Source organism: Felis catus, chromosome B4, assembly GCF_018350175.1.
Source record: "Felis catus isolate Fca126 chromosome B4, F.catus_Fca126_mat1.0, whole genome shotgun sequence".
NCBI lineage: Eukaryota > Metazoa > Chordata > Mammalia > Carnivora > Felidae > Felis > Felis catus.
Genome location: NC_058374.1, coordinates 83,302,410 through 83,329,929, shown reverse-complemented (window position 1 = coordinate 83,329,929; position 27,520 = coordinate 83,302,410). Strand labels below are relative to the sequence as shown.

Sequence of the window (27,520 nt, the reverse complement as noted above, 5' to 3'; positions counted from 1 at the left end):
GAACAACAAAAGTATAAACACTGCATCTGGATCAGAACAAATGGACACAGAGAATTGTAATGCCAAACTTGGAACAACAAACAAAATGTTGCTTTAGGAATTTCTGGCAGAGGAGCAGGAAGTATAAGGATTTTTTAAATTGTGTATGGGTGTGTTTTAATAGTCAGGGCTTCAAGTTTCAACTAGGACGTGAAAATAAACTGCAAGTAAACAATTTCAAGGGCAAATTGAGACTCCACTTAGAAGTCTTGTGTAATCCACTGTCTTGTGTAATTTCAAGAGGGCTTTGAAATAAGGAGGGGAATGCCAACTCTTCTAAATTTGCCAGGAAAGGAGAGGTCTGAATTTCTCCTCGTGAAGAATGAGGAGTACCCTCCCCCCATTTGGCTCCACCACCTTCTGCTCCTGTACCAAGAGAGGCAGGCGATGGGTTAGCCACCTCCAAGACAACTGTGACTTAATTGTGATGTGTGACTTGGGCTTTGGGAACCTGCTGGCCAGACAGCATGACCTGCGAGGCTTGAGGGTGTGGGCTGCGTGTCAGGAGAAGAGGATCCAGCAGCTGAGAGGCCAGACGTCAGAGAGGCTGGAGGCAGTCGTCCTAGATGTCACAAAGAGAGCAACACTGAAGCCACCCAGTGGGTGAAGGGGTATGTGGGGACAGAGGAATGATATAATTTCTCTTCCTCTAGATGTCCTCTTATTCCAAGTACTAGTCCCATGAGAAGATGACACCAGCCTACTAAATAAGAGAGAGACACTAACAGGTTATAAAATTTGCTCTTAATTATCTACTCTGACAGAAAAGAACAGTGATCTGGATCTAAGACAGCAGGTAATTCTACTTAGTCACACTCTATGGTATGTAACCACGAGCCTATAAACATGCTTCGTATAAGTACAAACTATTTAATAATAAGTTACCTTTGTACAGAACTTCATAATTTTACAAAATTCTTTTACATACCCCATGTCCTATTTAAAGGAATTGGCTTTTGCCCCAGATCACTTGAACATTTTTGAATGGGTCTTGCTCATCCACATTCAAGGTCTTTGCTCATAACTCCTACACACTCCGGTGCAATGGAGTGTGGGAATTGGAATCCAGATACCTGTAAAAAAAAATCTGGCTCCACTCTGTATGACCTTAGGTAACTAATACCTGAGTGATTCAATGTCTTTCCCAATAAAGTAGGAATAATAATGCCTCCTCCAAGGAGCTGTGGTAAAGCATCCATGAGGTAATGTATATGAAAAACTTTGAAAAGGAGAGATGGAGTCAGATAATGGAGACGGGGAGTCACAGGCCAAGCTAGAGAACTAGCAGTCTGTCTTCTGTGCAATGGGGAGCCATAGCAGTTTATGGGGAAAGGTGGTTCTTTTTCTGATCTTTCCTAAATGTCCTTTGTCCCTTCTGAATCCACCTAATTTCTTGGACTTTGGACCTCTGTCTCCCTGAATTATCTGGCAGAGTCTTACTGAGAACTAGAAAAAGAAGGAAGCCATTGACAAGTAGCTGTAGAAGTAAGCACCTGGGAAAACAAGGAGGGGGATAAGTTTCCAAAAGACAGAGGAGTAGGGCCTAAGGTGCTTCTTTATGGGGGGTTTTCATGAGCTCTGGGCTCAGACCTGGAACCAGGAGACTGAAAGAGCAGAATGGCTTCAGTGGTTCCTGGGATTTCTCATATTGTCTTCTGTTCTCCTTTTCATGAAGAAAGAGAAGTTTGCCAGTCTCAACCATCCTTCCTAGGTATATACTAGTCTCTTTGTTGCTCAGCAGGAAAATGCTCCAGATATCAAGGCTGGATAGAGATCTCTCTGTGATTCTCTTTCTCTCTCTCCTCCCCTTCCCTCCCCTCCTGCCTCCCTCCCTCCCATTCTTCTTTACTTCTGAATGGTTAATATATACATTTGGAAATAACTGCCCTCACTCGATAGCCTCTGGATTGTATACAACAGATCATATTCTTATTTATAGGATATAGTTTCAGCTGCATGTCACAGACATCAAAATTAACAGTGGATTACACATGACAGATATTTCTTTCTTCCTCATGGAAAAACCTGGCATGGTATGATATCTCCTCTGTATTGACTTCTCAGGGGCTCAGACCTTTTTAGTCTTTCTGCTCTGCTATCCTACAGTCCAAGATGGCTCTAGCCAGATGGAATGGGGAAAAGAAGGACAAGCCTCTATCCTTGAAGGACATAGCATGGATGTTTTGCACGCCTTGCTGTACTCATGCACATTGGCCAGAACTTAGCCACATTGTCAAACCTCACTGCAAGGCAGGCTGAAACTGTGGTTCTCATTCTGAGTAACTGTGCATTCAGCTAAAAATTCAATTATTATGGACAAAGGGGAAAATGTGTATTGTGGGACAGCTGGCAGTCTCTGCTACACAGGATAAGTCAATTCTTTTGGGGGATCTTCAGCAACAACTTCTTTCCTTATAGTCTTCGGTATTTGATGGGTTTCATAGTTACACTTCTGAATCTATGGGTCAAATGGTTGGGATTTTTCTAGGAAGACTCTAGGAATTCTCCTTTTCTAAGGTACCCCAGGCCTCTCTTAACATCAGAGAACTGAGAAAAGTTTGGAGACATTTCTTAGAATCAATCATCTTTGGTTTTAGGGTTGCTTCCTTTGAAGGGTAGAGATCCTTACCTTTGCTTTAAAATAGTTTTGTTGGGGTGCCTGGGTAGCTCAGTCGGTTAAGTCCGACTTCAGCTCAGATCATGATCTCGCAGTCTGTGAATTCAAACCCCATATCTGGTTCTGCACTGACAGCTCAGAGCCTGGAGCCTGCTTCGGATTCTGTGTCTCTCCCTCTCTCTGTGTCCCTCCCCTGCTTGTGCTTTCTCTCTCTTTCAAAAGTAAATAAACATTAAGAAAAAAAAATTAAATTGTTTTGCTGAGGGGCACCTGGGTGGCTCATTTGGGTAAACATCTGACTCTTGATTTCGGTTCAGGTCACAATCCCATGGTTTGTGAATTCAGCTGGTGGGTTCGAGCCCTGCATTGGGCTCTGCACTGACTGCACAGAGCCTGCTTGGGATTCTCTTCTCCCTCTCTCTCTGCCCCTCCCCTGCTTGTGTGCTCTCTCTCTCTCAAAATAAATACATAAACTTTAAAAAATAGTTTTGTTGAGGTATAATTTACAGAATTTACTTAATTGAATTTAATGTAAGTGTAAAGTTCAATAATTTTTTTTTTTTTTACTAATTTATACAGTTTGTGCAACCATCCACAACCCCTCAATAAAAATTTTTTTCTTGGTCCAAAATGTTCTTCTGTGCCTGTTTGAAGTCAATTCCCACTTCCACTGATATGCTTTCTGTCTCTGTAGATTTACTTTTCCTAGAAATTCCATATAAATAGAATCATACAAAATGTAGTCTTTTGTGTCTTGCTTTTTTTTTTTTTTTTTTTAGTGTAATGTTTGGAGCTTATCCATGTTGCTGCATATCTCAATAGTTCATTCTTTTTTATTGCTGAATTGTATTCTATAATATGGATATACCACATTTTATCCATTCACCAGTGGTGGACATTTGGAGTGCCCCCAGTTTGGAGCTAATATAAATACTAGTACTGTAAAATTCAAATAGCCTTTATGTGAACACATGTTTTTCATTTCTCTGGAGTAGATACCTGGGAGCGGAACTGCTGGTTAATCATATAATGTGTTTAACTTTTTAAGAAACCGCCAAACTGTTTTCCAAAGAGACTGTATCATTGTACATTCCCACCAGCAATGTATGAAAGTTACGTTTTCTCCATACCCTCACCAACACTGAGCACCGTCCGTCTTTTGGATTATAGCCATACCAGTATGCATGCAGTGGTATCCCTTTATGGGTTTAATTTGCATTTCCCTGATGATTACTGATACTGAGCACTTGAAAAGCTATAAAACTCCCTCTGAGCACGGCTGTAGCTGCATGCTATAAATATTGTTTTCATTTTCATTCAACTCAAGATCTTTTCTTTTTTTTATTTTTTTTAAATTTTTTTTCAACGTTTTTTATTTATTTTTGGGACAGAGAGAGACAGAGCATGAATGGGGGAGGGGCAGAGAGAGAGGGAGACACAGAATCGGAAACAGGCTCCAGGCTCCGAGCCATCAGCCCAGAGCCTGACGCGGGGCTCGAACTCACGGACCGCGAGATCGTGACCTGGCTGAAGTCGGACCCTTAACCGACTGCGCCACCCAGGCGCCCCAACTCAAGATCTTTTCTAATTGCCCATGTGATTTGTTCCTTTGACCTAAACGTTATTTAGATGTGTATAGTTTGTTTTTTTTTAAGTTTATTTATTTATTTTGAGAGAGAGAGAGAGAGAAAGAGAGAGCAGGGGAGGGGCAGAGAAAAGGAGGGAGAATCCCAAGCAGGTTCCCTACTCAGTGTGGAGCTCAATGCAGGGCTCGATTTCACAAACTGTGAGATCGTGAACTGACCCAAAATCAAGAGTCAGACACCCAACTGAGACACTCAGGCACCTCTAGATGTATCTAGTTAAATTTCCAAATATTTGGGGGGCTTTCAAATTTTTTCTTGTTGTTTAATTTAATTCCTCTGGTTATAGAACAACCTTTGTATGACTTCATTATTTTAAATTTTACTGACATTTGTTTCATGGCCTAGCATATCATTTACTCTAGAAAATGTTTCATGTGTGCTTGAAAAGAAAGTATATTCTGTTTGTTGAGTAGAATGTTCTATAGTTATCAGGTCAAGTTGGTTGATAATGTTCAAGTCTCCTTATCTTACTAATTTTCTCTCTGTTTTACCAATACTCAAGAGAGGAACATTTAAATCTCCAATGATAATTCTTGAGTTGTCTATTTTTCCTTTCAGTTCTGTTCATTTTGCTTCCTGTTTTGGGGGGGTTCAGTTGTTACGTGCACATATGTAATAAATTTTATACCTTCTGGATATAATGATATTATATAATGTCTCTATTTGTCTCTAGTAATATTTCTATTCTTAAAGTTGATTACTGTTCAAGCTCTCTTAGAATTACTATTTGTATGGTATGTCTTTTTTTATCTTTTTACTTTCAAATCTGTTTGTGTCTTTGGGTCTAAAATATATCTCTTATAGGGGCACCTAGCTAGCTCAGTTGGTAGAGCATGCAGTTCTTGATCTCAGGGTCATGAGCTCAAGCCCCACATTGGGCATAGAGCTTACTTAAAATAATAAAAATAATAAATAAATAAATAAATAAATAATATGTCTCTTATAGACTGTGTATACTTGGATCTTGTTTTTGTATACAGTTCCAAAATTACTACTTTTGGTTGGAAATTTGTTTTTTTATTTAATTTTTTAATGTTTATTTATTTTGAGAGAGAGAGAGAGAGAGTGTGTATATGTGTGCAAGTGGGGGAGGGGCAGAGAGAGAGGGAGACCGAAGATCAGAAGCAGGCTTGGTGCTGACAGCAGAGAACCTGTTGTGGGGCTTGAACTCACGAGTCACGAGATCATGACCTGAGCCGAAGTCAGATGCTTAACCCACTGAGCCACCCAGGTGCCCCTACCTTTGATTGGAAAGTTTAATTCACTTACAGTAATGTAATTATTAATGCCATTGGATTTATATCTGTCACTTTGCTATTTATTTTCTTTAGGTCTTATGTCATTTTTCCCCTCTTCCTCATTTACAGCCATCTTTTACGCTAAAAAAAGGTTTTAGTATGCCATTTTGATTCCACTCTTAATTTTTAAAGGCTTAAAAAATGTTGTTGTTGTTGTTGTTGTTGTTGTTGTTGTTGTTGTTGTTTTTAAAGAATAAGAGCAGTGGTCCTCCACTGTGGGCAATATTCCTCCATTCCTGCTAAAGGATATCTGAAAATGTCTGGAGACATTTTTTGTTGTCACAGCCTGGCAGTGCATTCAGAGTTCAGTCAGTTCTCAAATTAGCCTGGGCTTTGGCTTTCAACTTGGCTCCCACAATTCTCCCCACGTGTGTGAGTAGTGCTCCAGTCAGCTGCCTATGTATGGAGAGCTTATTCCAGCCCTTCAATGGCTCTTTTGTTTCCAAGACCTCCCTGCTAAATTTCTGGTTGGTCTGCTGCTTGCCCCAACCGGGGCCATAACCTAAGGTTAGAAGAGCTGTGAGTCTTCCCTGTTTATGTCCTATCAAGTTCCGCTGCTTTTACTGATAATGCTGTGGTGTGTTTCTGTCTTCTGCCTGAAATCAAGCCTGCCCCTTCTGGAAGCAGAGATGCTAATTTTCCAGCCAGCTCTGCCATTCTTGCCTGTTGAGCGCCGGTGAGGATGGGGCAATGACCCCAGGCAAGGAGATCACAGATTCTTGAGGATCTCCCCTGAAGAGCTAATAGTTTTTCATGAATAAATGATTCTCAATTTGTTGTATACCCTTGGTTAATTTCCAGAGACCTTAGCCATCGTTTCTGACAGTTTTGTCCAATTTGAACCTTGTTTTTGGAGGAAAGGATTTGCTGACCTCTTCATTCCATAGCTGGTAGTCCCCCCACTACTTTGGAGTTTGGAGTTTGCATCATAAAACTTTATGGCAACTTTAGGGCAGCCACTTTTACCCTCGAAAGGGTAAACAGCAGTCTTGGGGGGATCTGAGTCTATGTTTCTCTGGAAAGCAGACAAAATTAAAGGTAGAATCCCCTCTCCTCCCAGTAGTCAAGCAAATATTTTTGATCTTTCGTTCAAAACGACGGACTCTGAGCCCCAACCAGAGCTCTGATCCTTGTGGCACAAGTCCCTCAACTGGCTGGTTTAATCCTCAGAGAACTAGTGTTAAGTCTTACGCTGCGGTAGCTGCTCTCCTTAACATGCTAGTTTCCCCCATTCGCCCATATTCCCCACTGTATTGCACGCGTGCGTGCACATCCACACCCAGCACCCCCACACACCTGAGTGTGCATATAGAGGTGTATACTGGCAATTTGCTTTCCAGAGCAGTCCAGCTCTGGCTTCAGTGTGACCAATAACCTATATCTGAGGTGTCCCACTGCAGGCCCTGGATGAGGCTGCTAAAGACATTCTATTCCAAGTGCCAAAAATCCAGGGCCATACCTTATCCATTCATTCAACTGATTTGTGTTCAAGCACCTACTGGAGCCCAGTTCTGTGCTAGGGGCTGAGAGAAGCTGGGTCACTATGGGGCCCTACGGGGCCACGGTGAACATGACACAGTTCCCACCCTGGAGGAACTCTCAGTACCAAGGAGGAGACATAAATAAATAAGCACTTATAATAAAATGTAATGAGTTTAACGTCAGGAGAGGTATAGACTGTTAAGGGGAACTCATATAAGATAGGAACACTTAGTCTAGACTTAGGGAATCAGAAAAGGCTCCTTGGAAGCAGTGATGTCTGAACCAAGACTAAAGAATGAGTCAGAGTTAGGCAGACAGCTAGTTGACACTGTATTCTTCACAAATGCTCAACTGAGGCAAGTTTTAACTCAACCTTCTACCCACTCTTCTTACTTCTAGATCACCCTTTACTTACCTCCTTGCCTCACTCTATATATAATTTGTTTTGTGATCTTCCAGGAAGGCCAGCTTATTTTAATATTCAAGCCAGATGGATTTAGAAAGAGAAGTATGCAAGCATTAAAACAATCTTTGACCTGATGATTGAGAAAAAAAAAGTCCCAAATTTCCTGGCAGCTTCTGAGCATGTTACGTAAAGCTGATTGAGCATCTCAAGAAGAGATTCATGCCCTTGATGGGGGTTGGACTAGATCACCCTGAAATTCTAGTTTTGGTCTACCCTTGATTGACTGGGTGATGTTGGGCAAGTTCCTTGACATCTCTAGGATCCCTTGGGTTTTTTAATTAGTACAAAAAGAGTGGTAAGTCTGTACCCAGTTGCCTTCCACCTCTAATATGAAGTGAATCAAGTTATTTTGTAAAGTTAAATAGAAATGATCTAGAATGGGTGGTGTCATGAAAAGCAAGCTGAAGTCCCTACTAAAGGGAGACAGTGTCTACCTACAGTGCCAGACTTAGAGTTCAGGAATGGAACTAGACTGCTTGCAATCTACCCCAGGAGCTCTCAGGCTTACCCTACACTTTTCTCAGAGGTCTCTTTTCTGCATGTTGTCGAAGAAGGCTCCCACTGCGTCCCTGAAGATTGTACCTATTTATAAATGTTATTCACTAAAGCAGGTCGATCTGTCTGTAGAGACAAACAGCAAGGGGCACATAATTGACTGTTTCATATCCCCACATTTACTACTCTACCAAGTTATGTTACAACACTCTCTCTAACTAGTTTTCCTGGAAGAACCCCCACGTCTAACTGAAACTAGGAAAAGCATGTAGTAAAGTGAGGTAGACCCACTCTATGGTCCACCACAGGAGTCCAGAAGCTATATGGAAGTTTAAGCTAAATGCATTGGTGGTCACTAATTCCAATATAATGTCAGGTCCTGACAAATCTCTCAACAGATATGATTCAGAAAATTGGCTGAATATGAAGGTCTTAAGTAAGCTTGAAGACTCAATCCAACATTTCCAGTTTCCAATTTCCAGTTTTAGAATAAATGGCTTCCCTTTTAACACTCCTGCTGGGAGTGGAAAATGGTAGACAACTTTTTCATTCAGTGTAAGCTCAGAGGTCTGATACGACCCAGGGAGTAGGGGAGGGGTAGCCCGAGGATGTGAGACATCCAGAGTCAATAGTGTGTGTTTGCGGGTGGGAGGAACAGACGGACAATGTCGGGTTGGTTTTCATATCATTTGGGGCAAATTAAATGTGAATGATAAAGACACAAGGGAAATGTTTACTACAGACTCATTCTAGCCTGACAGTTGTGGGGGGTGTCTTTTTGACTCCCCAATAGAAAAGGATTCTTAAAGTTAGTGTCCAGTCACTAGTTCTTTCAAAGTAAGACCTATTGTCCTAGGTTTGAAAACCTATTGTCCTAGGTTTGAAAGCCTTCAACAATATAGGAGAAAAATAAAATAATACTAGCAGCCAACATTTGTTGAGCCCTTCCTACGTGCCAACTGCTGGGCTAAGCATTTGCATACATATGTTTACATACGTTATCACCTTTAGACTTGCGAAGTATTATTTCTCCTGTTCTGTAGAGGAGGAAACAGACTCAGGGGTTACATAACTTGTTCAGAGTCACAGAGACAATAGCCCTGATCTGAGCCAGATTTGTCTGGATGGCATTCTGCACTTTGATCATGAGCAAATACAGGGGTCACTGTCCTGAATGGGCTGGACCACCCCACTGCCCAAGCTGCCACTTGTGCCTTTCATGAGGGCTCATGATACCTCATCTTCTCAGATTGTCATGTCCCACAAGTCACCATGGGTACGATGAGGATAATGATATCTTACCATTCAGAGTCGTTTTGAAGATGAAGAGAGATCACGTTAGCAAAGAGTTTTCCTCACAGCAGAGCGTCATGATAAGCTTGGGCAAAATGGCAGTTTTAATTTTAATTTTTTTAAGTTTATTTACATATTTTGAGAGAGAGAGCAGGGGAGGGGCAGAGAGGGAGAGAGAGAATCCCAAGCAGGTTCCCCACTGTCAGCACAGAGCCCAATGTGGGGCTGGAACCCACAAACCATGAAATCATGACCTGAGCTGAAACCAAGAGTCGGTCCTGAGCCACCCAGGCACCCCTAAAATGGTCATTTTAAACACAATCAAACCTATTACTGATTCCTTGTGGCCTCCACTACCTATATTTATTCCTATCTCTGCTTTTTTTTCTCTACATCAATTCTTCATGAAAGTTAAGACCCTATAATTTGGAGTAGGCTTTTAAAAATCCAATTGTCGGGGTGCCTGGGTGGATCAGTTGGTTAGGGGTCTGACTTCAGCTCAGGTCATGGTCTCGGGGTTGGTGAGTTCGAGCCCTGCATTGGGCTCTGTGCTGACAGCTCAGAGCCTGGAGCCTGCTTCGGATTCTATGTCTTCCTCTCGCTCTCTGCTCCTCCCCCACTACGCTCTGTCTCTGTCTCAAAAATAAACATTAAGAAAAATTAAAAATTAAAAATTGTATAGGGGTGCCTGGCTGGCTCAATCAGTGGAGCATGTGGCTCTTGATCTTAGGGTTGTGAGTTCGAGCTCCATGTTAGGCATAGAGAATATATATATATATATATATATATATATATATATATATATACCTCCAATTGTCTAACCACGGCACTCCTCTCATTCCCATTAAACTGAAATGGTTTGCAAATGCACAAATATGATAGGATCTTCGTTGCCCCTGTATTGTTCATTTGTTTTTAGAAAGTTGTCGATGGGAACCTGGGGAGACTAAGAGTTCTATTTCCATAAGACAGATCTGTAGGACAGGTTAGAATCAACCTCACCTTTCAGTCTCTATTCTGGAGACTGAAACCTCTCCTAGGCAACATTTCTAGAAGGGGAAAGCATGTCCTGGATTGTCTTCCACACCCAAGCAATTCCCACTAGTCATTTGAGGGTCCCTTTAAGCATCATCTCCTCCGGAAAGCCTTCCCTAAATCCCTCCCACGTAAAGTGACTGTTTTCTCAACTCCCACAGCCTGCATGCTTGTCAGCCTTTATTGATACCCGCTGATGCTCTTCCTCTGTGACTCTGTCCGTGCTCCTTGAAGTCAGGGACATTGTTTTCATTTCTGTACCCCATCCATAGCACCTGTGCCTTGCTCATAGGAAGTTTGCAATTATGTTTGTGGGATAAATGTTACATTTAACTTGCTTTCTGAAGGAAGAGTACATTTGTCGGGTATACTTTCCCCTTACAGCAATGTTTATGTTGTTCTTGAGCAGATCTCAAAGTGAGTGCTCAATTATACATTTACCTGGCTATAGATCCTGAGGGCTCATCTGTTTTTCCCTTTTTATCTTAAGGTTTGTTCGTAACTTGAAACAAATGAACAAACAAGCAGAACACACACACAGTAACATACCCACATATACTTTTATTGTTTCTCCGTATTATATAAGCAATATATGCTCAATGTAAGACATTATAAACATGAATAACAAAAAAGGAGGAGGGGCACCTGCATGGCTCCGCCGGTTGAACATATGACTTCGGCTCAGGTCATAATCTTGCGGTTCACAGGTTCAAGCCCCACATTGAGCTCTGTGCCGACAGCTAAGAGCCTGGAGCCTGCTTCAGATTCTGTGTCTCCCTCTGTCTCTGCCCCTCCCCTGCTCGTACTCTATCTCTTTCTCTCTCAAAAATAAATAAACATTAAAAAATATTTTTAAAAAGGAGGAAATAATAAATATAATTCTATGACTCAGAGATAACCACTATTAATATTTTTTGACCACACATGCAGACTTTTCTTTATGTATGCATATGCTTTTTAAATGTGTCATAGTGTTCATATGATACCTTTTTCTCTTAATATGTATTTAAGTACTAAATATGTTTTATATCACTTTTATATCATGTAGTTTTTATTGTGTTAATATGCCACCTTTTATTTATTCTTGGCTGGCTGCATTCTCTCCAATTTTTAGCAATTACCCATAGCACTGCAAGGTGGTTAAATAAGTTGTTATTTTATTATTACCTTAAGATAAATTTTTCAGAATAAAAATGCTGGCCCAATGAGTATACATAATTTGTGTGGGTTTTTAAATTTTTTTATGAACTACCAAATTCCCCTTAGGCCTCAGTGCCTAAGTACCCAGGTACCTGAGTTCTTGTTAACCTTGGACACTCACATTAAAAATAAAACAAAGCAAACAAGACACTTGGTCATTGCGAAGTCATTCCTGTTTTACTTGGCATTTCTTTAATCACTAGAGAGGTTAAATTTCTTTTCCTATGTTTATTGATGCTTTCCTGTTTTGTAGAGTGAGTATTCTCATCTCTTGTTTTTCTATTGAGTAAATTGAATGCCTTGTTTCACATGGGATTTAGATCAGTCCCCAAGATCCCTTGGACTCAGCCCATTTTGTACTGATAGGTGTTAAATGAGGTTTTGCCTGTGTGCATATGAGATGAGTGTCCTTGAACAAGGCTTTCATGAGGACAAAAGACTTTTCTGGGGCTACTTTTGATGCAGGCAGCCTGGGTCCAAGGACCCAGAGGGAGTCCACAGGACCAGCCAAGAGGGTCCTTGACTTCTCCCAGGCTAGAAATCCAATGGTGAGCTGGAGAAGTGAAAATGGAGTTTATTGAATAGCATGAGTGACAGAGAATAGCAGACAAGTATCTAGGAGACTCAGAAAGGAAAGGAGAATGAGTCTTGTCTCCGTTGGGGGTTTAGGGTTTATATTGAAAAGGGGTCTAGGATATGTGTGTTCCTTTAGGAATCCAGGGTGGAGTCCAATCAAAGGCGAGTGACAGATGAACAGTAAGTGTTATCCCATAAACTACTGAAGGTAGGAGGTGTTGCTACCAGCATCAGCCAAGGTTTGTCCAAAGCTAATGCCCTGGAACATGTTTGGGATCCAGCTCTTCTTGGATGTTATCACGTGTTTGGGGTCTAGGAGAAAATTCTTCCTTCCCTCTTGAGTTGGGAACATAGCTTCTTTGGCTTTTTCAGAAGCGAAGTATAGAATACAAGTAAATGGGACCTAACAGAAAAACAGCAGAGACAAAGCCTTTCTATTTTTTTATTTTTTAAATATAATTCATTGTCAGATTGGCTTACATACAACACCCAGTGCTCATCCCAGCAAATGCCCTCCTCAATACCCATCACCCACTTCCCCTCTCCCCCACCCCACCCCCATCCACCTTCAGTTTGTTCTCTGTATTTAAGAGTCTCTTATGGTTTGTTTCCCTCCCTCCCTGTTTGTATCTATTTTCTCCACTCCCTTCCCCCATGGTCTTCTGTTAAGTTTCTCAAGATCCACATATGAGTGAAATCATATGGTATCTGTCCTTCTCTGACTGACTTATTTCACTCAGCATAATACCTTCCAGTTCCATCCATGTTGCTGCAAATGGCATGACTTCATTCTTTCTCATTGCCAAGTAGTATTCCACTGTATATGTAAACCATATCTTCTTTATCCATTCATCAGTCGATGGACATTTAGGCTCTCTCCATGATTTGGCTATTGTTGAAAGTTCTGCTATATACATTGGGGTACATGTGCCCCTACACATTAGCACTCCTGTATCCCTTGGCTAAATTCCTAGCAGTGCTATTGCTGGGTCATAGGGTAGTTCTATTTTTAATTTTTTGAGGAACCTCCACACTGTTTTCCAGAATGGCTGCACCAGTCTGCATTCCCACCAACAGTGCAAGAGGGTTCCCGTTTCTCCACATCCTCACCAGTATCTGTAGTTTCCTGATTTGTTCATCTCAGCCACCCTGACCAGTGTTAGGTGGTATCTCAGTATAGCTTTGATTTGTATTTCCCTGATGATGAGTGACGTTGAGCATCTTTTCATGTGTCTGTTGGCCATTTGGATATCTTCCTTGGAAAATTGTCTATTCACGTCTTCTGCCCATTTCTTCACTGGATTATTTGTTTTTTTGGGTGTTGAATTTAGTAAGTTCTTTATAAATTTTGGATACTAATCCTTTATCTGCTGTGTCATTTTGCAAATATCTTTTCCCATTCCATCAGTTGCCTTTTAGTTCTGTTGATTGTTTCCTTTGCAGTGCAGAAGCTTTTTACCTTGATGAGGTCCCAATAGTTCATTTTTGTTTTTAATTCCCTTGGAATTAATTTGGAGCTGTGTCGAGTAAGAAATTGCTGTGGCTGAGGTCAAAGAAGTTGTTGCCTGCCTTCTCTTCTAGCGTTTTGATGGTTTCTTGTCTCACATTGAGGTCTTTCATCCATTTTGAGTTTATTTTTATGTATGGTGTAAGAAAGTGCTCTAGTTTCATTCTTCTGCATGTTACTGTCTGGTCTCCCAGCACCATTTGCTAAAAAGACTGTCTTTTTTCCATTGGATGCTCTTTCCTGGAGAAAAAGCTTTTCTAAAATGGAGTCCTGGGGCTCCTGGGTGGCTCAATCAGTTAAGCATCCTACTTTGGTTCAGGTCATGATCTCACAGTTCAGGGGTTCGAGCCCCACACAGGGTTCTCTGCTGTCAGCACAGATCCTACTTCGGATCCTCTGTTCCATTCTCTCTCTGCCCTTCCCCTGCTTATGCTCTTACGTGCGTGTTCTCTCTCTCTCTCTTTCTCAAAAATAAATAAATGTTAAAATAATAATAATAATAATAATAATAACAATAATAATAATAAAATGGAGTCCCTTCATCTTCCCTACATCTCTTTGGTTATTAAAAGTAGTGTCTGATTTAGTGTAATTAAAAACATTTTTCTTTAATAGTTTGTTCAATTTATAGACCTCATTTTATCTATATAATTTAGAGGTTTCATCAGTTTTTAAGGGAGAGTTTGATTAATATTTGATTCTGCTATTTAAACTCCCTTGAGAAATTTAAACTGCATTCAAAAATTTAACATATTTAATTTTCTTTTTTAAAGTACATTGACTGTTACTGATAAACCTTAAATAAGCCTTATAAATCAAATAGCAACATATAAATATGACAAAGTCAAATCATCTTAATTTTCTCACAGGTTTTATGTATTTAAAATACTAAAGAGCTATAGAGTAGTACCAGAGTATTTTAGTTCAAAATAGTAATAATTCAGAGTGTGGTTTACTTGACCATCTCTATACTTAATTCTAAATCTCTTAAAAACCATGAAGGAGGAAATTATTTCCTCCCAAGTAATTTGAAATTGCTTTTTTGGGTAGCTGGGAATGCATTTAGATATGAGACTTTGGTTGGGATAAGAGTATTTATAGATGTAGACATTATCAAATGACAAAACTAACAAGTTTGATGTCCTTTATTCAAAGGAAGACAATCCATGGATTGAGAGAGTATAGTCCCTCATAAACAGTGAAGCACTCTTCCCAAGAGATTTTGGGCAAGAGTGAGTTTTGTAGAGCATTAAAAGTCCCAACACCAAAAGAGGGCATGGTTGGTTGAGGTTGCATATCTGACTTGGTTTAGAAAGATCAAGGAACAAGGAAATAATAATAGAGTCCAGAGTTGGCTTGGCGTTTGGTGATTGGCTGACTGGATACATTGCATTTCTGGTAAAGCAGAGCATTTATCAGAACATGAAAGTTGGGTTTGTTAACATGGCACCCTGGGCAGGAGTGGCTCCATCTTGGGCCTAGAAGTTCATTTCAATATGTAAGATGAGTTTTCTCATTATGATGGAGGCCAAGTACTACTAGAAGTCTCTCTCAATATTTTCATGCCAGATAAGGGGATTTCATACAATCTCCTGACACCATATTTGAGTGCATGACCCCTAATTTTCACATCTTATTTAACCCCACCCACGTTTCACCAATTTATTGGATCCAGTAGATCATTTCCAATTATATTCTAATTATAATTATAATCCAATTATATTCTAATCTTTTCATATCTTCCCTATCTATAGTACTACAAATCTTAGATATTCAAATGCATCTGTTTGGATTCTGTTAAATTCACCTCTGTGTTACTCAAGGGCAACAATCTGTCATTCTTGTAACAACAGAACAACAAATTACTTTTTTTTTTTTTTGTAAGGCAGATAAAACAAGATAAGTACAAAGGCTTACAGTGAGTTTAGTAGATAATTGCTGGCAATTACACAGGTTTATCTCAACCACAGAGTCCTCCCTTCTTCTTTTCCTCTGTCTTTGGCAAATGACCATAATCACATATTATCACTTCACTTATATTTTTTATTTTATTTTTTTATGAGAGAGAGAGAGAGAGAGAGAGAGAGCAAGCAGGGGAGGGACAGAGGGAGAGGGAGACACAGAATCGGAAGCAGGATCCGACTCGGGGCTTGTCCCAAAACCCTGAGATCAACCCTGGGACCTGAGCTGAAATCCAGAGTTGGAAGCTTCACCAACTGAGCCAGCCGGATGCCCCTATCACTTCACTTATAAATGTTGAATCTCTGGAGCCCCGGGGTGGCTCAGTCAGTGAAGCGTCTGACTTCAGCTCAGGTCATGATCTCATGGTTTGTGAGTTCGAGCCCTAGTTGGGCTCTGTGCTGACAGCTCAGAGCCAGGAGCCTGCTTCAGATCTTCTCTCTCTCTCTGCCCCACTCCGGCTTGCGTTCTGTCTCTGTCTCAAAAAAATGAGTAAACGTTAAAAAAACATTGTTTTAAATAAATGTTGAATCCCCTGTTGATGCATAAGGAATCTATTAGCTTTAAGTGGGCAGATTTCTCAGAAGATTAGAAATAATGTCATTCTCTGGATGTGGATGTTTCATATTAGATGTAACCCTACCCAAGCGATGGTTTGCTAATGTCGCTCTAAATTGTCATGACAATTTCCTGAGTTTCAGTGTGGCAAGACAAGTCACCAAGAAAGTCTGGACTGTGATATGTGCACATTGCATGCATGCACTTGAGACACTGCAACAGGTGTGAGTATGGTAGGGCTCTAACAGGGGTGATGGTTTACATGGAGCATGGGAGAAAATAGTCAGAGGAAAGCCATGCCAGATGGTCTGCTGTCCCGTCCTGGAGACAGGCTGTTCTGGACCTGAGGGGTCCAGAGCCCTGTAATGCCCAAGGTCGCAAAACCCCCCACAAGAGACCACCAGAGTCGTAAGTCAAAGCGAAGCGGCAGGGGTCGTTTATTGCAGGTTTGAACCTGGACCTCTGCTCACTCATTGCTGGTGACGCTAAGAGGCAAGGCCGACAGATCGGGACCAACATTCTTGATAAGAGTGTGGCTGACCAATCGGGACCAACAATCTTGAAAAGAGTGTGGCCGACTGATCGGGACCAACACTCCTAACAAGAGTGTGGCCTCGAACAGCCGGGGTACAGAGGTTTTAAAGCCGATCACATCGTTTTATCATTATCTGGGAACAGAACAGAGAAACAGTTTCTAGATGAGTTAGAAATAGTTGCCAGATGAGTCAGAAACAGTTATCGAATGAGGTGATTATTTTAGACTTTCTGCCGCTAAGTTGCAACCAGTGGATCTCTTTGACCTTGTCTCTGACGCTTTTTTTGAGGTTTTGTTTCCTTCATTAGTAAAGTCTGATTCACAACAGTATGAAGTATGATTTACAAAAGTAAAAGTAAGGCTGTTATCTTTTGACCTTCAGTGTCAGAACAAAGTTGTTATTTTTCAAGCTAAGCATTAGCTTTACAGTACAATTTAACCCTTACAGCCCCTGAGTGGCTGCTGAGCCCCAGAACCCCATATTCCTAGAGTGGAGAGAAGGCAGTTCACTCATGGTACTAACTTGTTGGCAATATTCTTTAAAAGCAACTAATTCCGGGGCGCCTGGGTGGCTCAGTCAGTTGAGCATCCGACTTCGGCTCAGGTCATGATCTCGCAGTCTGTGAGTTCGAGCCCCGCATCGGGCTCTGTGCTGACAGCTCAGAGCCTGGAGCCTCCTTCGGATTCTGTGTCTCCCTCTCTCTCTGCCCCTCCTCTGCTCATACTCTGTCTCTCTCTCTCTGTCAAAAATAAATAAAACATTTAAAAAATAAAAAATAAATAAATAAATAAATAAAAGCAACTAATTCCTTGTGCACCTGGGTGATTGTCCGACTCTTTATTTTGGCTCAGGTCATGATCCCAGGGTTGTGGGATCAAGTCCCACATCGGACTCCATGCTGAGCATGGAAACTGCTTAAACATATTTTTTTAACATTTATTTATTTTTGAGGGAGAGAGGGCATGAGCGATGAAGGGGCTGCAAAAGGGAGACAGAAGATCTGAAACAGGCTCTGTGCTGTGAATGCAGAGCCCAATGCAGGGCTTGAACTCACAAACCAACTGTGAGATCATGACCTGAGCCAAAATCAGGAGTCAGCCACTTAACTAACTGAGCCACACAGGCATACCAGCATGGAGACTGCTTAGGATTCTCTCTTTTACCCTCTGTCCCTCTCTCCAACTTGTGTGCTCTTTCTCTAAAATAAAATAAAATAAAATAAGATAAATAAAATAAAAAAGCATATCATTCCTTGGCTCTACATCTGTCTTCACTAAACAACATCTTGATCTAAGATCCAGGGGTTCTTGATCTCACCCAGAATAAGTTTGTGTCCTGTGAAAATGCCCTAGATAGGTTTTATACCCAGAAGTAGCTTCCCCTGTAAATTGGGTTCTTGGTTTTTAAATTAACCTCTTCCCAGAGTTTGATCATCTTGGATAATGGCTGGAATTAGATGTAAGGACTTGCAAAACTAAAATACAGAATTGGCTGAAGGATTCTTTATCATAAGGGCCCACTACAGTCCTCCCCTTACAAGACCCCCCGTAGATGCCTGAAATTGTGGATAGTGACAAACCTTTGTATACTGTCTTTTCCTATGTATACATACCTATGATAAAATTCAACTTATAAATTAGGCACAGTAAGGGATTAACAATTATAACTAATAATATAATAGAACAATTATACCAATATAGTGCAATAAAAGCTATGTCAATGTGTCATTTGACATATGTCAATGTCTCTCTCAAAGTATCTTATTGTGCTGTATTCACCCTTCTTGTTATGATGTGAGATGATAAAATGCCTCTGTGATGAGATGAAGTGAGGAGAATGACATAGGCATTGTGACAAAGTGCTAGGCTACCTTGACCTTCTGGTGATACTCAGAAGGAGGACAGAGATTGATCAGGGGTAACTGAGACTACAGAAAAAAAAAAAAACCATGGATGAGGGTGGGGGGACTACTATAATGGTGTTCCATCTGAGGCAAGTGGCCAGTTGACCTCCTTGCTGACTTGTCTTGAGCTATACTTTAGCTATGAATTCAGTGAATATAGAATTCAGAATTAGTAGGTTCTGGGGGTGCCTGGGTAGCTCAGTCGGTTAAGTGTCTGATTCTTGATCTCAGGTCAGGTCCTGATCCCAGGGTTATGGGATGGAGCCCCGCATTGAAGCCTGCTTGGGATTCTCTCTTTCCTCTCTCTCTGCCCCTCCCCCTACGCCCGTACACACACTCTCAAATGAAATAAACATTTAAAAAAAGAATTAGTAGGTTCTGATATTTCTGTGGAATAAAACTAATTTTGGTGGAAGTGGAAAGAAAAATTCAGATAGGGAGGAAGCTGTGTGGTTGTGTGGCCAGCAGAAACACCATCACACTGGGAACCAGTGAGTCTTGTTGAGGCTTGGGCAGTAATTGATTTCTATTAACAGCAGAGACAAAAGGAAGAACAGTAGCACTTAAAATCACATGTTATTCCTAAAAGAACATGCTCTCTGAGGGCAGCCATTGTCATTGCGAAGCACAGGAAGCCTGGAGCCAGCATTTCCAGAACTGAATGCCAGCATTTCTAGAACTGAATGCTGGCTCCACCATGTACCAACTATGTAAGCTTAGATATGGAACTTAACTTTTCTGTGCTTTGGTTTTATTAACTGAGAAGATTAAATGATTTGACGTACACAAGGCTTAAAGCTGTGCCTGACATTTGCTAAGATACATTATTATCATCTGATACTAATTGTGGAGTAGCTTCCTTCTCATGAATTAGATGGGAAAGACAACCAACCAGCAGCTCATTAAGAAGCTGGCATAAAATATGGGAGAAATGATAAATGGTTACCTCTTTTTAAAAAATGTTTTAAGTTTATTTATTTTTGACAAAGACAGAATGTGAGCATGAGCTGGGGAGGGACAGAAAGAGAGAGAGGGAGACACAGAATCCAAAGCAGGGTCCAGGCTCCAAGCTGTCAGCACAGAGACTGACGCGGGGCTCAAACTCACAAACTGTGAGATCATGACCTGGGCTGAAGTTGGACGTTAACCAACTGAGCCACCCAGGCTCCCCAACGGTTACCTAACTCTTAAGTCTGTAATCTTTTGTGAGTAGTAAAGGGCATCAACTTTTTTTTTTAGTCCATTCAGATAGTTTTTTTTTTTTTTTTTTCTATTCATCAGTAAATCCTTACATAGCACCTCTTAGGTACAGGACACTGGTCTACGTATGTTACAAATACTAACTCATTTAATCTTGACAACTCTTAGCTGTTATTAACATGCCCATTCTACAGATGAGGAACCTAATGAGAGGAGAGCCAGGCTTTCTGCTGCAGCAGTCAGGCTCCAGAGATGTGTGCTGCACCGCCATGTGAGGCCACCCATCTCCCCACTTCAGACGGGACTGCAGAGCAAGTGGCCTAAACAGGCTGGAGCCCAACACCAACAAACAGCGCAGTGCCAGCTCAGCTGCTTGCCTTCTTTAATTTTTTCCTTCATCAGACTGCTATAAGACAAATTATGGCTTCCTAACTTAATTGGGTTTAATAGTTCTATTATTTGGAGGTCACACTTTTTTGGTTCTCCGAGTGTTTCTTTTTTAATAGCATCCTCTTTTTGTTTCACGTACGCAATATTTTCTCTTATCCCTCTGAAGATATTGAGAGTGTTTTGTGTCCCTCTTGCATCATTTTCTGCTTGCTGCAGGTGACTTTATTCCGTTGGCTCATTTTGCTCTCTATCTTCCATACTCGATGTTTTCTTTTAATGTCTGTTAATCCTTAGCTAGTTGCTCACATTTAAGAGGAGGGAAGTAAAGAACTGCAAATTGGTAGCACTTATCATTTATGATCTTCACTGTTTTGTTGTCACTGGACTATTTCAGTGGATCCCTGATATCAGTGTCCTAGAACTTCTGTTTCTCCTGGATTTGAGAGATTTCCCAGAGAGGCTTTTTCAGTCTCCCACCCAGTGGGCATATGTCTTGTGCCACCATTCAAGTTGTCAAATATAGAAAGGAGGGGCGCCTGGGTGGCTCAGTTGGTTAAGCATCCAACTTTGGCTCAGGTCATGATCTTGCAGTCTATGAGTTTGATCCCCACATCAAGCACTGTTCTGAGAACTCAGAGCCTAGAGCCTGCTTCGGATTCTGTGTCTCCCTCTCTCTCTGCCCCTCCCCAACTCACGCTTTGTCTCTCTATCTCAAAAATAAAATAAACATTAAAAATAAATAAATATATATATATATATATATATATATATATATATATATATATAAAGAAGACTGAGCTCAGGGTTTTAGCACTCAGTATGTACATTTTCACTTCAACTCATTTCCAGAACAATATCTATGCCCTTAACCCTACAAAATGCAGCCCCCACTCTCATGTAGATATCATTGTTTCTACCCCCTCTTCCCAGGTATGAGAGGGACAGTTGCTATACATATTTGGGAGGGAGTCTGATGGTCTGTTTCTTATATAGGTTTTCAAACAATCCTTCTTTTCTCAGGCCCTCCTTTACCCCCACTTCCGGAGATGTCTAGGGCCCCAGTTCTTGAGCTTTTGGGGAGTTCTTCAATTAAATTGAGTTGCTTATTAAGTTCCCTGCTTCTGGCTTGTTATTCAGTATTTTCAATTCTGATAAATCATTTACCAACTGTCCATTTGCTTTCTTCTAAAATGTCATTGCTATATGTCTTCTCTTCTTCCTTGTGAGTTTATTATCTCATTTTAAAAGGTATTTTACAAATAATAAAAGGTATTTTACTATCATTTTAGTGGATTTTCAGTAGAGAATAGATACTAATTGATGCGCTAAAGCTGCCATTATTTATTGCTTTTCTTACTACCCAATTTAAAAAGTCACAACGTGTAGACAAGTTCTGGGAAACTGCTTTTTTTTAATTTTAATGTTTTATTTATTTTTGAAAGAGAGAGACAGAGTATGAGTGTGGGGCGGGCAGGCAGAGAGGGAGACACAGAATCCAAAGCAGGCTCCAGGCTCTGAACTGTCAGCACAGAGCCTGATGCGGGGCTCAAACTGGTGAACCATGAGATCATGACCTGAGCAGAAGTCGGATGCTCAACCACTGAGCCACCCAGACGCCCCAGGAAACTGCTTTTTTTTTTTTTTTAACGTTTTTTAATTTATTTTTGAGACAGAGAGACACAGAGCATCAACGGGGGAGGGGCAGAGAGAGAGGGAGACACAGAATCGGAAACAGGCTCCAGGCTCCGAGCCATCAGCCCAGAGCCCGACTCGGGGCTCGAACTCACGGACCGCGAGATCGTGACCTGAGCTGAAGTCGGACGCTTAACCGACTGAGCCACCCAGGCGCCCCAGGAAACTGCTTTTGAAGGTGTTCATGACACCTACCGTGAGCACGCTGAAAAGCAGGGAGAGGCTGCTTATCACACAGTCCAGAACCTTGCTATTCAAAATATGTTGTGTAGACCAGCACCATTGGCATTAGCTGGGAATTTATTTTAAACTGCAAAGTCCCAGATTCCATATCAGACTTCCTAAATCAAAATCCACATTTCAACAAGATCCCCAGTTAATTCATAGCCAAATGAAAAGTTGAGAAGCACTGGTCCATAACAATAGCCCTTACCATTCCATTCAGCAGTATTAAGTTTGAAAATCAATTGGCCAGGATCTTTCAACATAAATTTATACAACTACCCTTAGGGATATGACTTAAGGGAAGCAATGGTTAGTCACACAAATTGAATGATGGTGCAGAACAGGTCTAGGGACTTCAAGCTCTGACCATAATTATGCCAATTAGCAGGGGAAAGACTGTCTAGGTTACTCAAAAGAATGCCAAATATAGGGGCGCCTGGGTGGCGCAGTCGGTTAAGCGTCCGACTTCAGCCAGGTCACGATCTCGCGGTCCGTGAGTTCGAGCCCCGCGTCAGGCTGTGGGCTGATGGCTCAGAGCCTGGAGCCTGTTTCCGATTCTGTGTCTCCCTCTCTCTCTGCCCCTCCCCCGTTCATGCTCTGTCTCTCTCTGTCCCAAAAATAAATAAACGTTGAAAAAAAAGAATGCCAAATACAGACGTAGTTCACTTTAGTGGAAAAAGTATAAAGTGATGTATGTCTTATCCATCTTATTGGGAATCAAATTTTAAAAAGAAAGGATAGGTTCTTATAAGAGATGGTAACTAAGTGATATTGACAAAGATTAGAACAGTCAATTCACCCTTGCTTTTGCTGATATTTGACTTCTAGGAGTTAGAGGGAAGCACCTGCTGCCTTGAAAATAAACCATCTATTCTCTCAAATCCAGGTCCCTTCCAGACCCAAGAGAGTAAGCCTCAGAAGAGAAGCTCACAGGGTGGAATTTGATCACTCGGTGCAAGGAGGGTGAGGAAGTTTGCTCCAGGAAATCTCCTAAGGCTGGATGCATGCAGCTATAATCTCTATGCCATTTAGGAATAAGGGATTATAGCTACAAATTGAGTGCACTGACCTTCAATGAGCAAGGCTGGCACCAGTGAGCCAAAGGCTAGTAAGATTAACCCATTATCTGGGATAAGGAAGTTTGTCAGGCTTGCAGGACAAGTTAATGCCATGGGGACAGAATCCATAAGAGTCAACTGGCTGAGGTGAATTACTGCAAACCATGGCTGCAGGAGAGAGTACAGTATTTGCATAGATTTGGTCTGTAAAATGCAAGCAGGGAGAGTGTGTGAATAGAAGTATTACTGTAAAACCACATAGGGGCATTGTCAGTGCCCAATCCTGCCACATCAGCTGGATGAGATCACATCAACAGAAAGAGAACCGTGTCATTTGCAGAAAAGTGCTGAGGCTGGGTTTGTGTGGAATGTTAAGTCAAAAAACTGATGCCAGGGTGCAGCTGAGTAGATGAGGCAGAGGAGAGCAGCCAAAGCCCTCGTTCAAGGAATGTCAGAGGGGTGTTGGACCAGGTGTGAGGAGATGAGGAGAGTGGCACAGAACAAATACCAGGAATGGTTTCACTTGATTCCTGTATAGGCTGCAGTAGCTACTTCAAAGAGAGGGGGTCAGATGGGGATTTCCACTGGACAAGTTCCAGAGAAGAAGGGAATGCTTTCTTAGGATAGGATCTCTAGTTGGGGCACCTGGATGGCTCAGCCGATTAAGCATCTAACTTGAGCTCAGGTCACGATCTCATGGTTCGTGGGTTCAAGCCCCATGTTGGGCTCTGTGCTGACAGCTCAGAGCCTGGGGCCTGCTTCAGATTCTGTGTCTCCCTCTCTCTCTGCCCCTCCCCCCCTCAAAAATAAATAATCATTAAAATTTTTTTTTAATAAGTGATCTCTATTTGGGAGAACAGCAGTTTGGTCAACATAGCATTATATGAATGGAATAATCACTGTGAACTCACACCTGAAGCTTACTGAAGCTATTTTTTAGAGACAAACCTGTTCAAAATAGAATCCCTTTCTCTCAGACAGATACCATATGTTTTCACTCCTATGTGGATCCTGAGTAACTTAACAGAAGTCCACGGGGAGGCGAAGAAAAAAAAAAAAAAAAGACGTTAGAGAGGGAGAGAGCCAAAGCATAAGAGACTCTTAAAAACTGAGAACAAACTGAAGGTTGATGGGGGGTGGGAGGGAGGAGAGGGTGGGTGATGGGTTTTGAGGAGGGCACCTTTTGGGATGAGCACTGGGTGTTGTATGAAAACCAATTTGTCAATAAATTTCATATAAAAAAGTAAAATAAAAATAAATAAATAAATAAATAAAAAAATTAAAAAAAAAATTCAAATCCAAAAAAAAAAAAAAGAATCCCTTTCTCTCTTGGAAAATGGATAATGAGTTGAGTCCTCACTCTAATGAGGCATATGATAGGGGTGAAGGGGAACTTTCTTCCAGAGAAGGATACTGTACTTATCACCCAGGGATGGATACGGTGTCAGAATTCGGTAAAGGTGAGAGAATGAGAATGTCTCCATTTGTACAAAGGAAAGTTGCATCTTACCACCCAAGGCATAAAGTTGTTTTGATCTTTTATAGAAGTTCAATATACATAGAAGGATTGAGTGGATGCTGAGTAGCCAAAGGGATGGAACGTGCTGGTTATGACCTATTTTCTCTAAGCTTCTATCCTTCTGTGCCCTGTTTTATGCTGCCTGGAATTCTGCAAACCATGTTTCTTTCTTTTTTATATTTTTAATTTTTAAAGTTTATTTATTTATCCTGAGAGAGAGAGAAAGTGCAAGTGGGGAAGGGGCAGAGAGAGAGAGAGAGAGAAAGACAGAATCCAAAGCAGGCTCCTCACTGCCAGTGCAAAGCCTGATGCGGGGCTCAATCTCATGAATCATGAGATCATGACCTGAGCCGAAACCAAGAGTCGGACGCTCAACCGACTGAGCCACCCGGGTGCCCCAACAAACCGTATTCCTCTTCTGCCAGCTCTCCCTGTTAGGATCTTCTTTTTTTAATCTTTATTTATTTTTGAGAGAAAGAGACAGAGCACAAGCAGGGGAGGGGCGGAGAGAGAGGGAGACACAGAATCCGAAGCAGGCTCCAGGCCCTGAGCTATCAGCACAGAGCCAGACACAGGGCTCAAACTCATGAACCGCGAGATCATGACCTGAGACGAAACCAAGAGCTGGACACTTAACCGACTGAGCCACCCTGGTGCCCCCCTGTTAGGATCTTCTAATAGGGGCTCTATAGGGAGATGAGAAGGCTGGATAGGTGAGGGATTTATTCCTTCCTGTTTGCTTTCTGCTTCTGTCAGTGCCACCCTAGCAACCATTCTTCACCATGCCATCAACACTTGGTTTCAGCAGCAATACTTGATTGCAGGTGTAGTTCTTTCCTACACTCCACTCCCTAAATGGGCCTCATTATGTCCCTTCAGAGATGTTCTACCAGCCAGCTGACACCTTCTCCCCACAGATCTGGGTCCTTGTGCTGCAGAGACCTCAGAGCTCCCATTGCGCCGGCACCACCCAGCCAGGGCCCCAGCCACCTCCCTGGGAGTCTCTCTTTGGAGCGTGAAGCTCTACATGATCCCAACATCCTTCCTTTCTCAGCCCCAGGAGAGGTAGCAGCTTCCTGAAGTTCCACCTCCAGAAAATGTCAGTGTTCCCTTTCATCTTTTCAATCTTTTGGTCACTGGTTAACAATTCTTTATGTTAAATTCTCTCTCTTAAAATAAGTACACTGGTTTCTATTTTTCTACCCAGGTCCTAACTGATGCTTACACCCCTGGGCTTTCTGACATAGTCACACATTCTTTTAGGAAGTTAAACCCTTTCCCCAGTTGAACTCACGGCTGTAATTAGGCTGCCCACATGCACCAGTGTGTCCGGAGCAATACTGTTTATGCTTGTTGTCCTGACATAATTGTTAATAGTGTAATGAAATATATAGTTCCCTTGGAGGGTAGGAGCCACTGTTATTCAGGAAAATGTTTGCTTTCTCTCAGGTATATTGTGGAGCAAGAAAATAAGAGCCAGTGCTATAAAGGTATAGTAATCAAAACAGTATGGTACTGGCATAAAAACAGGCACAAAGACCAATGGAACAGAATTGAGAGTCTAGAAATAAATTCATGCATATATGGTCAAATATTTGATAAAGGAGCCAATACTCAATGGGGAAAGGATAGTCTCTTCAATAAATGGTGCTGGGAAAACTAGGCATTCGCATGCAAAAGAGTGAAATTGGACTCCTGCCTTACACCATTCACAAAAATTAACTTGAAATGAATTAAAGACTTGAATGTAATACCTTAAATGTAAGACCTGAAACCTTAGAACTCCTCAACAAAAGTATAGGGGAAAAGCTCCTTGACATTGGTCTTGGCCACAGTTTTTTGGATATGACACCAAAAGAAACAACAGCAAAAACAAGACTGTGAAATACCAGCAGGAGAGGGATAAGGGTTCACTGTCAAAGCACCTGGCAGAGAGGTTACACCCAGAGCTGAACCTCCGTGAGCAGTCCAGACATACTGTCTACCAGGCTATAATTGACCAGAGAAACTTCTGGTTGGCTGGGAAACCGGCTTGCAAAGATACCTCTGTGCTTTATCATCTCCAGAAATAAGTTCAAAGGTAACAATCAGTTACAGGAAAATATTATGATAATTATTTTGAAATGTTTGAAGTTGACATGGAAAAATGCATGGTTCAGACAAGCCTATTTAATAATTGTGTTAAAAGAAAAATGAGTTTTAAGTCCACTACAGAAATTACATAATGAATGGAGAGAGCAAACCATGATAAATGGAGGGCAGTAAAAATGTCTCTCAAATAGAGCATTAAATGCAAATGGATTAACTCTCATACACAAAATGAAAGAGTTAAAAATAATGTTTTTAAGGAAGAGTTAACCAGGGATACTTTTAAGAGATCCAGTAATTTGCTGTCAACAAAATTCACAACTTAGAAAGACATTAACAAGAATTAGGAGGTCTAAGATCTAGCGTGTCATTATAACTCAGGAAAGTCAGGTATTACCATCATAAATGTTTTCTCTTTGAACAGGGTCCTGTGTGCCAACATCTTTAGGGTTTCATTGGTGGTTTCTCCATTATCTACACTGGAATGTTCCTGGACAGAGCTGGGAACCCAACCCTTCAATGTGCTACCTAGAATTGCACAATGGGGTAGCCTTACTCAGCTAACCAAAAACTTGTTCTGTGGGATACTAACTAGAATTTGCAAAATCTCTTCTTAATAAATGTTTATCACATCCTCCTTCAATGTGATTGTGTGCTGTCAGTATGTGGATGTCTTGCTACCAGTGCTGTTTCACTCCCACTGCTCTGGGTGGAATGCTTTGACTGCTGGCCTAGATG

The 27,520-nt window shown here is 41.4% G+C and overlaps 1 long non-coding RNA gene across 1 annotated transcript; it reads left to right on the top strand.

The window, feature by feature from the left end:
* Positions 1 to 171: 171 nt before the first annotated feature.
* On the top strand, positions 172 to 27,425 carry LOC111561376. Its single transcript, XR_002743912.2, has 2 exons — positions 172 to 835; positions 27,207 to 27,425. It is a non-coding gene; the product is annotated as an uncharacterized LOC111561376 (long non-coding RNA).
* Positions 27,426 to 27,520: the final 95 nt, after the last annotated feature.